We start from the raw sequence: 11,577 nt of genomic DNA on the forward strand, positions 1-11,577 counted from the left end.
GGCTTATTTTATTCCCCACTTACTTTTGGAATCTGCATGTGCTCATCATTTCACTTGGAAGATTGGTTCCTTAAACATATAATGAAATCTCTGAGGCTCTCCTTCCAGGGTTTACTTACTGTGACAGCTGCAGAACTCAAACTCTTATTGACAGTGCTGCATGGCCATAGCTCCACCTGGGATTTCCTCCTTCCAGAGAATGCAAACCAGCAAGGCCTGGCTTCTCCATGACCCTGTGAATAGTAGAAGCAATCAGCATCTGGCAGTGTCTTGTTTCTGTGAAGGAAAGTTTTCTTTTTCCCTAGTGGCTTAGTGGCTGAACAGAAAACTGTAATCACATAAGTCCTTCTGCAAATATTTGAGCACATTTTATTTGAGTATTCTGGAGGCCTCTGAAAAGGTGAAAAAGGGCATTTTGTAGCCAAACTAATACCCTTACTATGGTTTTTCCTCCTTTTTTATTAGCTCTCCCTGGGGTAGATCAAACCAATGAAGAAACGATCTCATGAATAAATGCATATTCATAAGAATGTGAAGGCAAACCCTCTGAGGATTCTGTTTAGCACATTCTCCTGGCACAGGAAGAGGGAAATGTTTATAAGACTTCATAACTTCCAGGTCTCCATCCTTCCTCAGTCACAAATCTGAGAGTAGAGTGTGTATCAATTTACATTGAAATCCAAGTTAGATTTTTCAGTAGAGAGTGCCAGCTGCTCAGAAGTGTGAATATACTTCTTGCCATTTGGGTAAAAAAGGAAGAAAATTATGTTTATCTTGTAGGTATTTAATTTTCTCTGAAGGATACTCAAGAAATGGTAACAGTGGTTACCTCCACATAGGGAAATGCGGTTAGTTGGAGCACAGAAATAATAGGCAAACTTTTGCTGTATAACCTTTTACACTTTGTGGGTTTTAACCCTGAAAATATATTTATTATCCATTAAAAACAAATACATCTGGCTGAAAGCTATGTCTGCCTCAAGTTATTTGAGAATGTATTTTGCTGAAAAGCTTTTAGGGCACACTGACATCCTCCAGGTCTTCCATACCTCCCTCCTTCTCCTCTCAGATGTCACCAGCAAATTCTTCCCATCTATTGGTTAACACTAGGTTGACTCCTACAATTCCTGCCAAATTTGGGACTAGTCTTTATTGTAAACCTTTCCCCATACCGGTATCAGCCAGCTCAATACATCAGCTCCCCTTATCCAGAATTTTCCAGAGGCCAAAATGCTCAAAAAATGAGCATTTATTATTTACCACTATATACAGCATTTTGAGATAGATGCTTTCATATACTAATCCATTTAATCCATTCAGAAACCTCTGGGGGAGGTATTTTTATCATTCTTGTTTTATAACAGAGAAAACAGATGTGGAGATCATGAATAACTCATCCATGCAACTAAACACTCCAAACCTAAGGCTCTTTTTCCCAACCACCTGTAGAGCTATACAAATAGCATAAAAACAGTAGAAATAAAAAAGCTCATTTTTTTGTTTCTGTCTTGTTTGATTAATCCCATGTAGCAAAATGTCACCACCAAATGTAAGATATTTTATGAAATACCTTAATCTGTTTATTCATCACTTATGTGTACATTAGAGAGACTGGGAACTTGATCTTTATTTTCCTACTAACAGATGTTGTTACTAGGAAACATGTAATTGAGCATTTTGGAGCAATTATTTTAAAATATAATGCTCACGTTTCCAATAACTTTCCATGTGGATCCTGAGATTAAGACACACTTTATGTTGACGCATCAAAGTGCCCCACGCCCCCTCCTTTGAGGATCAAAAAGCACAGCTGGAAATTGTTAGCCTAGTACAAAGAGCAAGAACATCAGGCCTTCTACATTTTCAGAACTGTTTTTCACCAGCTCTGGAGCAGTTTTTTGTGGTCTTTAAACCTTTCCCCAGTATTTCCTTTCCTTGTCCCTGTGATTATTACATTCATAAAGCAGTTCTCTCTTTTTCAGGAATTCCAGAATCCTAAAGTACATCTGTATCTGGTTAGATTTGAAAAGATGATTTCAATAACCAATTCAACTACCCGAGTTCCCAAAATGTGGCATGCTCTTGCGTACCTTCTTGCTTTTATTTCTGCAGTTCCCTCTACCTAGCGTGATGTTGCCTTACCTACCCATCCCATTATCTCTTGTAGTTCGTTATTCATCCCACAGAATACATTTCATCAGTGCCCTTTCTCTTATCTGTGTCTGATTCCACTGCACCCCCAGGCAATGCAGTGCTGGCCTCCTTGTGACTGCATTGAACATTGTGGAAAAAAACCCACTTCTAACAGCTATTTCATGCATTCATTTACCACCTCTCTCCTTCTCTAGACTCATGCCTTACCATGCACATGGGTTGAAAACTATGCAATTATAAAAAGATAATTTGTGCCTAGCACCATGACTTGATTAATGTTTGAATACATTTTTGGTTAATGAACGAAAGTTTATGCTCTTTTCCTTTGAGCAGTGCACACTTATTGAGCCACTACTGTGTACAGACCACTATGCTGAGTTCAGGCGGCCCCTGAGCAGAGGAGGAGCTCAGAAGCATAGGCTGTGGGGCCACACAGTCCTGGCCCCACTACTTACACAACCTTGGGTGTGTGGCAAATTAATTAATTTCACTGAATATAAGGTTCGGCATCAAGAAAGTGAGGATATCTTGAGTACTGAAAGGATGTTTATGATCTTGAATCCCCAAAAATCCTATTAGCCACAACTAGAATATAAACAAATGGAGAAAAATGTTTTTGTTTTTTTTTTTAAAAAACAAGTGATAATCAGTCATTTATGGAAGAATGTGGAATGGACTGGCTTGATGCCAGCCAGAAGGCATTTCCTATAAACTCTAGTGTAGATGCCGATGCATTGGGTAGAGGCAGGTTGACACATACTGGTCACTCTGCTCCTGGCTCCAATGCCTGCTGCTGGGAAGGTCCCTGCCAGCTGCACTGTGACCAGTGCCTCTCCTATCAGCCTTAGAAACCTCGGCTGAAGCTGCAACAACCTCTCTCACTAAAGGTCTTGCAAGGGTGTTGTCTTCCTTTTCCCAGCCCTTGGGCCGATGGACTCGACAGAATACATCCACCTTTAGATGTATTCTGTGCCCTTGCTCTGGCTATTGTGCAGTGGTTGTATCAGCTGTTTGCCATTATCAAGCAAATAAATGGCATTGAGCATTGAAACTAGAGTCCCCTGGGATCTGAAACTAGAGTCCCCTGGGATCTGATTCAAGTGCTGAATACTTTACATTTTGATCTGTTTTCAGATTGTTATGACAACTACATTTACATGACAGGATAATAGCAGTATCCTTATTTCTTATGGTTTTCCCATGGATTTAATGAAACAAAGGTATGTAAATCATCAACTAATGGGCGTGGAACATACTAAACCTTAAGGACCTCCCTGTCCATTTAGGAACACAAAACAAGTACAGATAAGACAACCAAAAATCTCCATTTTTGAGTGACTAATGCATTTCAGAGAATTGAAGATTGCAAATCAGCAAAGTTCTAGGCTCCAGAGAATCAATAACTTGCGGGATACGTGTTACCGTCTCAAGTTCTTTTGTCCTAGACTAGTAGTTCTCAAAGAGGGGTGACTTGGCTCAACAGGGAACTTGTTAGAAATGCAAATTTCCTAGCCACACCCCAGATCTAAAGAATCAGAAACTGGGTCTTGGGCCAAGCAGTCAGCAGTTTTAGAAGCCCCCTAGGTGACTCTGATACATGACTCTGTCATGTATCAGAGTCTCGAACCACTGAATAGAAGAGAACTAATTCAGAGCAAACAGGTAAATGCGGTTTGTGTTTATGTTCCCAGCTCTATCACCAGCTTTTATTTTACAAGCCCTTCCTATTAGTTACTTTATAGAAGTCTATATTTCCCTAGATGGTCATTGGGTCAGCCTTTTCTTTTGCCCTAGACATTAGACTGAATGTTCTTCACAGTGCCCTTTTCTTTCTTATTTGTATTAAATTCAGTTTTAAGGGCAACAGTTAGTATATTCATTATGTTGCAAAGACTTTAAGACAATAATCATTTTCTTTTGAATCATGTGCTTTGCCCACATCAAGGCCGATATCCTTGTGAAGATGAGGGTAAAGGTGGTAGCAAAAGGAGGGACAGAGATGGGGTGGGAAAGAAAGAGAATCCACCCTGAATAAAATATTTTCTTCTGTTGTGCCAAACCACTCTCCTGATATTAGCAAATGTTTCTCAGACTTTTCTAGAGGGATGTTCATGTTGTATTGCCTTTCTCCTTGTGCTGGTTTGAGAGAATGTATGTCCCCTAGAAAAGCCATGTTTTAATCTAAATCCTATTTCATAAAGGCAGAATAATCCCTATTCAATACTGTATGTTTGAAACTATAATCAGATCATCTCCCTGGGGATGTGATGTAATTGAGAGCGGTTGTTAAACTGGATTAGGTGACGACATGTCTCCACCCATTTGGGTGGGTCTTTTTTAGTTTCTGAAGTCCTATAAAAGGGGAAATATTTTGGAGAATAAGAGATTTGGATAGAGAAGAGAATGCCACAACACCACAAAGCAGAGTCCACGAGCCAGCGACCTTTGGAGATGAAGAAGGAAAACGCCTCCCAGGGAGCTTCATGAAACTGGAAACCAGAAGAGAAGAAGCTAGCAGATGGCACTATGCTCGCCATGTGTCCTTCCAGATGAGAGAGGAACCCTGACCATGTTCACCAGGTGCCTTTCCAGAGAGAGAAACTCTGACTGTGCTCGCCATGTGCCCTTCCACTTGAGAAAAACCCTGGACTTCATTGGCCTTCTTGAACCAAGGTATCTTTCCCTGGATGCCTTAGATTGGACATTTCTACAAACTTGTTTTAACTGGGACATTTTCTCGGCCTTAGAACTATAAACTAGCAACTTATTAAATTTCCCCTTTAAAAAGCCATTCTGTTTCTGGTATGTTGCATTCCAGCCGTTAGTGAACTAGAACATTCCTACAGCATCCTTGGTCTCTAGGTGAGACTTGCTATTACTAGTATTTCATATAACTTAGGTCCTCAAGATAGGTGAGAAAGACAATTCAGGAAAACATTCCTAAGGTCCTAGATGGACACCATCTTTTTTTCCATTCCTTTTGGAAAAGCAAGAGGATATTGGTATTTGTGCTCCAAATCTGCCCTGATCTCTTGAGAGAGGTCAATGAGATATTTAGGGAGCCCACCCCAATCCATTACTATTTGAAAATCCTTTATCTTTCTCCTTAAAAAAAAAGTTTTTAAATAGCCAGTATTTTCTCTGTACTCATGTCCTAAATCAGTGGGGCTTCCAGATATCTCTGTTTCAATGGTCTGCATCTTTCTAAAAGGCATATTATACGCATCCTGAAAACCATGTACAGTAAGCAATACCTCCTACTGTGAAAATCTACTTTAAAAATAATATGTTTATCCTCTACTGAATGTCTTTTGCTTCATATTCTGTTTGTAGGGTCATCGTCTCAGTAGAAACTGGAAGTTTTCAAATTCTCTGTTCCAAGGTCAAGAAACGAATAACAAGACATGAAACTGAGAAATAAATTAATGGGTTGACTTCTTGTTTCTTCAATAAACTGACACATTTTAATAAATCTGCAGAGCATTTGAAATTTTATTATGTATTGTTATTTTTAAAAATGGAGAGACAGCATTTAATATGCTACATTTATTTAGCAAACCTCACTTCAGATATGAAATCTTATAGACAACCTGACAATAAAAAGGAAAGCAGAAATAAAAATAATCTTAAAAATGTATTATATCATGCTCTTAAGCTGATCTAATTTCTGAAAATAAACTTAATTGATGATCACAATATTGTGCCTAGTTTGATGAAAAGAGTTGAATTTGGCTTGGTTAGTGCTAGTTTCCTTTCCCATTGGAAGCTTTATTTCCATTATACTTATAAAGTAAGCTTATTTGCCAAATAAAAAAAGTGGTGATAACAGTTCAGGTGAATACCTTCTCTCACAAAGTAGTCATAACCGTAACTTTCTCTCAGCAAAAAATAAATTGTAAGTTCACTTAGGCAGGTGTATTAGCCTTAAGTTCTCAATTCCTTTGCACATGTATTTTCAGCTTTATATTGTACCAGTAATTAATACAATGAAAAATGCTAAAACATTTCCAAACTATTCAGAGCCAAAGGTTATAACTTGCATTTCATAATCATTATAATTTCTTTTGATTCACAGGCAATACATTAAGCTTCAAGTATTTGGAGAGAAAGGGTCAATACTTATTTTAGCATGGTCTTTAATCTTCTTCTAAAATAAATGTACAATCTCCATTGGAAAGCTCTGCAAAAGTGAAGATACTAAATGCATTAATTTAGCATGAGGAAGCCCAAAGGACAGGATGCTCTTAATTTATTTATTAGCTTAGTGTTAGACATTTTTAGAAGATTATTCAAAAACTACTTTAATTCAGATTTAATTTGGTTTGGCCAGCGCTGATGCATATTTTGTGTGTTTTTGTTTTAACTCATGGCTTTTATTATATTCACAGAGTGGTATAAGAACCATAACCACAATCTATTTTTAAATATTTTCATAGCCCTAAAATGAAATCCCGTACCACCTAGCCTCAGCTTCCACACTCCCAGATCCCTAACCCTAGGCATTTATCTACTTTCTGTGTCTATATTTCTGCCTGTTTTGAAAATTTTCATTTAAACGGAGTTATGTAATACATGCTCCTTTCTGACTAGCATCCTTCACTTAATATAATGCTTACAAAGTCCATCCTTGTTGTAACATGTATTAGTACTTTATTACTTTTTATGGCTGAATAATATTCTACTGTAAGGATATAACATTTTTATTTATCCATTCATCCATTGATGTACATTTATTTTTAACCACTTTTTGCTATTGTGAATAATTCTGCTAGGGGCATTCACATACAACTTATTGCATGGACATAAGTTTTCATTTCTCTTGTGTACATATACCTAGGTGTAGAACTACTGAGTCTTATGGTAACTCTATGCTTAACCTTTTAAAAATGCCAGGCTGGTTTACAAAGCAATTGCACCATTTTACATTTCCACCAGCAGTGTATGAAGATTTAAATTTTTCCATATCCTTAAGGAGCGATGTTGTATTATACCTAAGAGTCACCTCCAGAGAACCTCTTTTGTTGATCAGATGTGGCCTCTTCCTCATAGCTAATTTGGCAGGTAAATCCACTGCCTTTCCCCTTATGTGGGACCTGACTCTCAGGGATGAGTCTGACCCTGCCATTGGGGAATTGAGAAATACTTCTGGACGAAAAGGGGAAAGAGAAAGATTCAAAATGTTTCAGTGGCTAAGAGATTTCAAATACATTCAAGAAGTCAATCAGAGGTTATTCTTAAGCATTCTGTAGATACCCTTTTTAGTTTTTAGTATATTAGAATAGCTAAAAGGAAATATCTGAAACTGTTGAACTGTAATCTAGTAGACTTGATACTTAAAGATTTACAGTGTGACTATGTGACTGTGACAACCTCATAGATGACACTCCCTTTATCCAGTATATGGACAAATGAGTAAAAAAATAAGGACAAATAAATAAATAAATAATAGGGAGGGGGTAAGAATTATGAGCTGTTTGGGGTATTATTTTTTATTTGTATTCTTATTTTTATTTTTGGAGTAAAGAAAATGTTCAAAAATTGATTGCGTTGATGAATATACAACTTTATGATGATGATATGATCCATTGACTGTACGTTTTGGATGATTATCTGGCATGCAAATATATCTCAGTGAAATTTCATTAAAAAAAAGACTTGATATTGTCATTTTGGGAACATAAAGCCCCATTCTAGTTGATGTGAAATGGTATGACACTGCAGTTTTGGAGAGATGTCTATTCAGGTTCTATGCTCATTTTTTTTTTTTTTTTAACTTGGATTTTGTTTTTTTTTTGAAAAGTTGTAGGTTTACAGAAAAATCATAGAGAAATCCCATTCCCATATACCCTTCTCATGCAAGCAATTGTCTCTATTATAACATTTTGTATTAGGATGGTAACTTTGTTACAATGAATAAAAAATATTATATAATTATACTATTAACTATGGTCTGTAATTTACATAGGGTACACTATTTGTGATTTACAGTCCTATTTCTTTATTAGAGAAGTTGCAGGTTTACAGAAAAATCATGCAAAAATACACAGTTCCAATATACCACCCTATTATTATCACCTTGAATTAGTGTTACATTTGTTACACTGATAAAATAATATTTTTAAAATTGTAACATTCACTATTGTTACAATTCTAACTAATTGTAACATTAACCATTTATCAAGATGGCTTTGTCTATTTAGGGGCCCTTACCATTCCATACAAATTTTTTCATTGGCTTTTCCATTTCTGCAAATAGGCTGTTGGTATTTTGGTTGGGATTGCATTGAATCTGTAAATCGCTTTGAATTGAATTGACATTTTAGCAATATTTAGTCTTCCAATCCATGAATACAGAATGTCCTTCCATTAATTTATTTCTTCTTTGATTTCTTTTAGCAATGTTTTGTAATTTTCTGTGTATAAATCCTTTGCATCATCAATTAGATTTACTGCTAGATATTTTTATTCTTTCAGCTGCTACTGCAATTGGAAGTGTTTTCTTGATTTCTTCTACATATTGTTCATTACTAGTATATAGGAATGCTGCAATATTTTCAAGTTGATTGGTACCCCACCATTTTACCATGTTTTTTTTTTATTAGCGCTAGTAGCTTTGTTGTGGATTTTCCAGAATTTTCTATATGTGGATCCATGCAATTCCCAAATAGGGAGAGTTTTACTTCTTCCTTTACAATATGGATGTCCTTTACTTCTTCTTCTTGACTAATTGCTCTAGCTAGAACTTCCAGAAAAATGTAGAGTAACACTGGTGACAGTGAAATCTTTGTTTTCTTCCTGATCTATAGGGAAAGCTTCTGTTCTTTCACCATTGGATCCGATGTTAACTGTAGGTCTTTCATATATGCCCTTTATTACGTTAAGGAAGTTTTCTTCTATTCCTAGTTTTCCTTTTTTACCATGAAAGAGGTGCTACATTTTTTTCAAATGCCTTTTCTGTGTCAATTTAGATGATCATGCTTTTCTTTCATTCTATGAATACGTTGTTTTACATTAATTGATGTTCTCGTGTTGAACAATTCGTGCATACTTGGGATAAATCCCCACTTTTTCATGTTATACAATTCTTTAATGTGCTATTGGATTCAGTTTGCCAATATTTTGTTAAGGATTTTTGTATCTACATTCATAAAGGACATGGAATGTAATTTCCTTTTCTTTTAGTATCATTATCTTGCTTTCGTATTAGGGTGATGATGACCTCAGGATTAATTAGAAAGTGTTCCCTCCTCTTTGTTTTTTCATAATAGTTTGAGCAGGATTGGTAATACATCTTTTTGAAACATTTGGTAAAATTCACCAGTGAAGCCATCTTGTCCTGGTCTTTTCTATGGTGGTGGTGTTTTTTTCTCTTCGATGATTGATTCAATCTTTTAGTTGTTATTGTTAAAATCCATGTACTTTCATGAGTCATTTAACTAAGTTTGTGTGATTTTACGAATTTTTCCATTTCTTCTAGCTTACCTAATTTTTGGCAAACTATTTTTCATAGTATTTTCTTACAATCTTTTTTAGATATATGAGATAGGACTTATTGTACTATTTGCATCCTCTTACTCTTTATCTTTGTCAGAATAGCTAAAGAATTATTGATTTTACTTATCTTTTCAAAGAAACAACTTTGGGTTCAGTAATTCTCTCTAGTGCTTTTTTTTTAATATCATTTATTTCCACTCTAATCTTTATGTTCTTACTTCTACTCACTTTGGATTGGTTAACTTTTCTTTTTCTAAATCCTGCAGTTGTAAGGTTAGGTGTCTGATTTGAGATGTTTCTTCTTTTTTTAATGTAAACAGTTAGAGCAATAAATTTCCTACTTAACACTGCGTTTGGTGCATTTTACATGCTTTGGTGTGTTATGTTTTTCTTTCCATTCTCTTGAATTATTTCTAATATCCTTTATGACATCTTCTTTGACCCTCTGGTTACTAAAGAATGTTTTATTTCATTTCCATATATTTATGTATATTCCAGTTTTCCCTCTGTTATTGATTTCTAACTTTCTTCCATTGTCAGAGTAAATGTGTTGTATGATTTCAACATTTTGAAATTTATTGAGACTTATTTTGTGACCTAATATATGGTCCATCCAGGAGAATGATCCATGTGCACCAAAGAACAATGTGTATTCTGGTGCTGTTGAATGAGGTATTCACCATATGTCTGTTAATTGTATTTGGTTTATATAATCATTCAAGTCTTCCATTTTCTTATTGATCATCTGCTTAGATGTTCTATCCATTGTGAAAAATAGTGTATTAAAGTCTCTTGCTATGGTTGTAACTGTCTGTCTCTTCCTTCAAATCTGTCAGTATTTGTTTAAGATATTTTGGGGCTCTGCCATAAAATGCTTAGATATTTATAATTGTTATGCCTTCTTGTTGAATTGACCGCTTCAACCATATATAGTGAACTTCTTTGTCCCTTGTAAGAGTGTTTTACTTAAAGTCTATTTCATCTGGCATTAGTATAGTTAAACTAGCTCTCTTTGGGTTACTATTTTTATGATATACTTTTTCCATTCTTTTTCTTTCAACTTATATGTATCTTTGAATTTAAGTTGAATTTCTTGTGGAGAGTATAAGAGTCATGCTTTTTAATCCATTTGGCCAATCTCTATCTTTGGTGGTGAGTTTAATCCATTTACATTTATAGTAACCACCAAATAATGTGAACTTTTTTTCTGACATTTGCTGATTGGTCTTTATAAATTGGACTTTTCTAAATTCTCAATTTTTCTATTATTGCTTAATTTCATATTTATTTGATTTTTATGTGCCATTTTGAGTCCCTTCTCATTTTTCTTTGTATATATATTTCAATTATTTTACTTATGGTTACTATTATAATTAAATGTAACATCCTAAGTCTGTAGAAACCACATTTGTTTTTATAACAACTTTCATTCAATAGCATACACAAAAACTGTTCTTATACCTATCTGTCTCCCCACTGTTTCGATGTACTTGTTCCAAATTATATCTTTATACATTGTGTGTCCAAAACCATAGATTTTTCATTACTTTCTATGCATTTGCATTTTAGAGTTCATTGCTGAGTCAAGAAAAACTGAACTCAGGCTGGAATAGAATGGAAAGAGTTTGAACTATATCATATAAAGTACTAATAGTGCTACTTGTTGAGGAAGAAAATGTTCTTACTGTATATAAATTTGCTTAGATTAATTGCATATATAAATGTATCTATACGATAGCATGGATGTAGTAATTTATACACTCTTTTCATAATGATTTAGTTAAGAAAATGATGACATCTAATGGACTCTGTCCTGAAAAGGAAACCACAAAATTCTATCACGTATTCTGAAAACAATTATTTCTAAAGAAATTGACACTTACGTGTCCTTTGGGAAAAATAATGTTTATTTTTGATATGTCTACACAT

The sequence above is a fragment of the Tamandua tetradactyla genome, chromosome 16, assembly GCF_023851605.1.
Source record: "Tamandua tetradactyla isolate mTamTet1 chromosome 16, mTamTet1.pri, whole genome shotgun sequence".
Taxonomy (NCBI): Eukaryota; Metazoa; Chordata; class Mammalia; order Pilosa; family Myrmecophagidae; genus Tamandua; species Tamandua tetradactyla.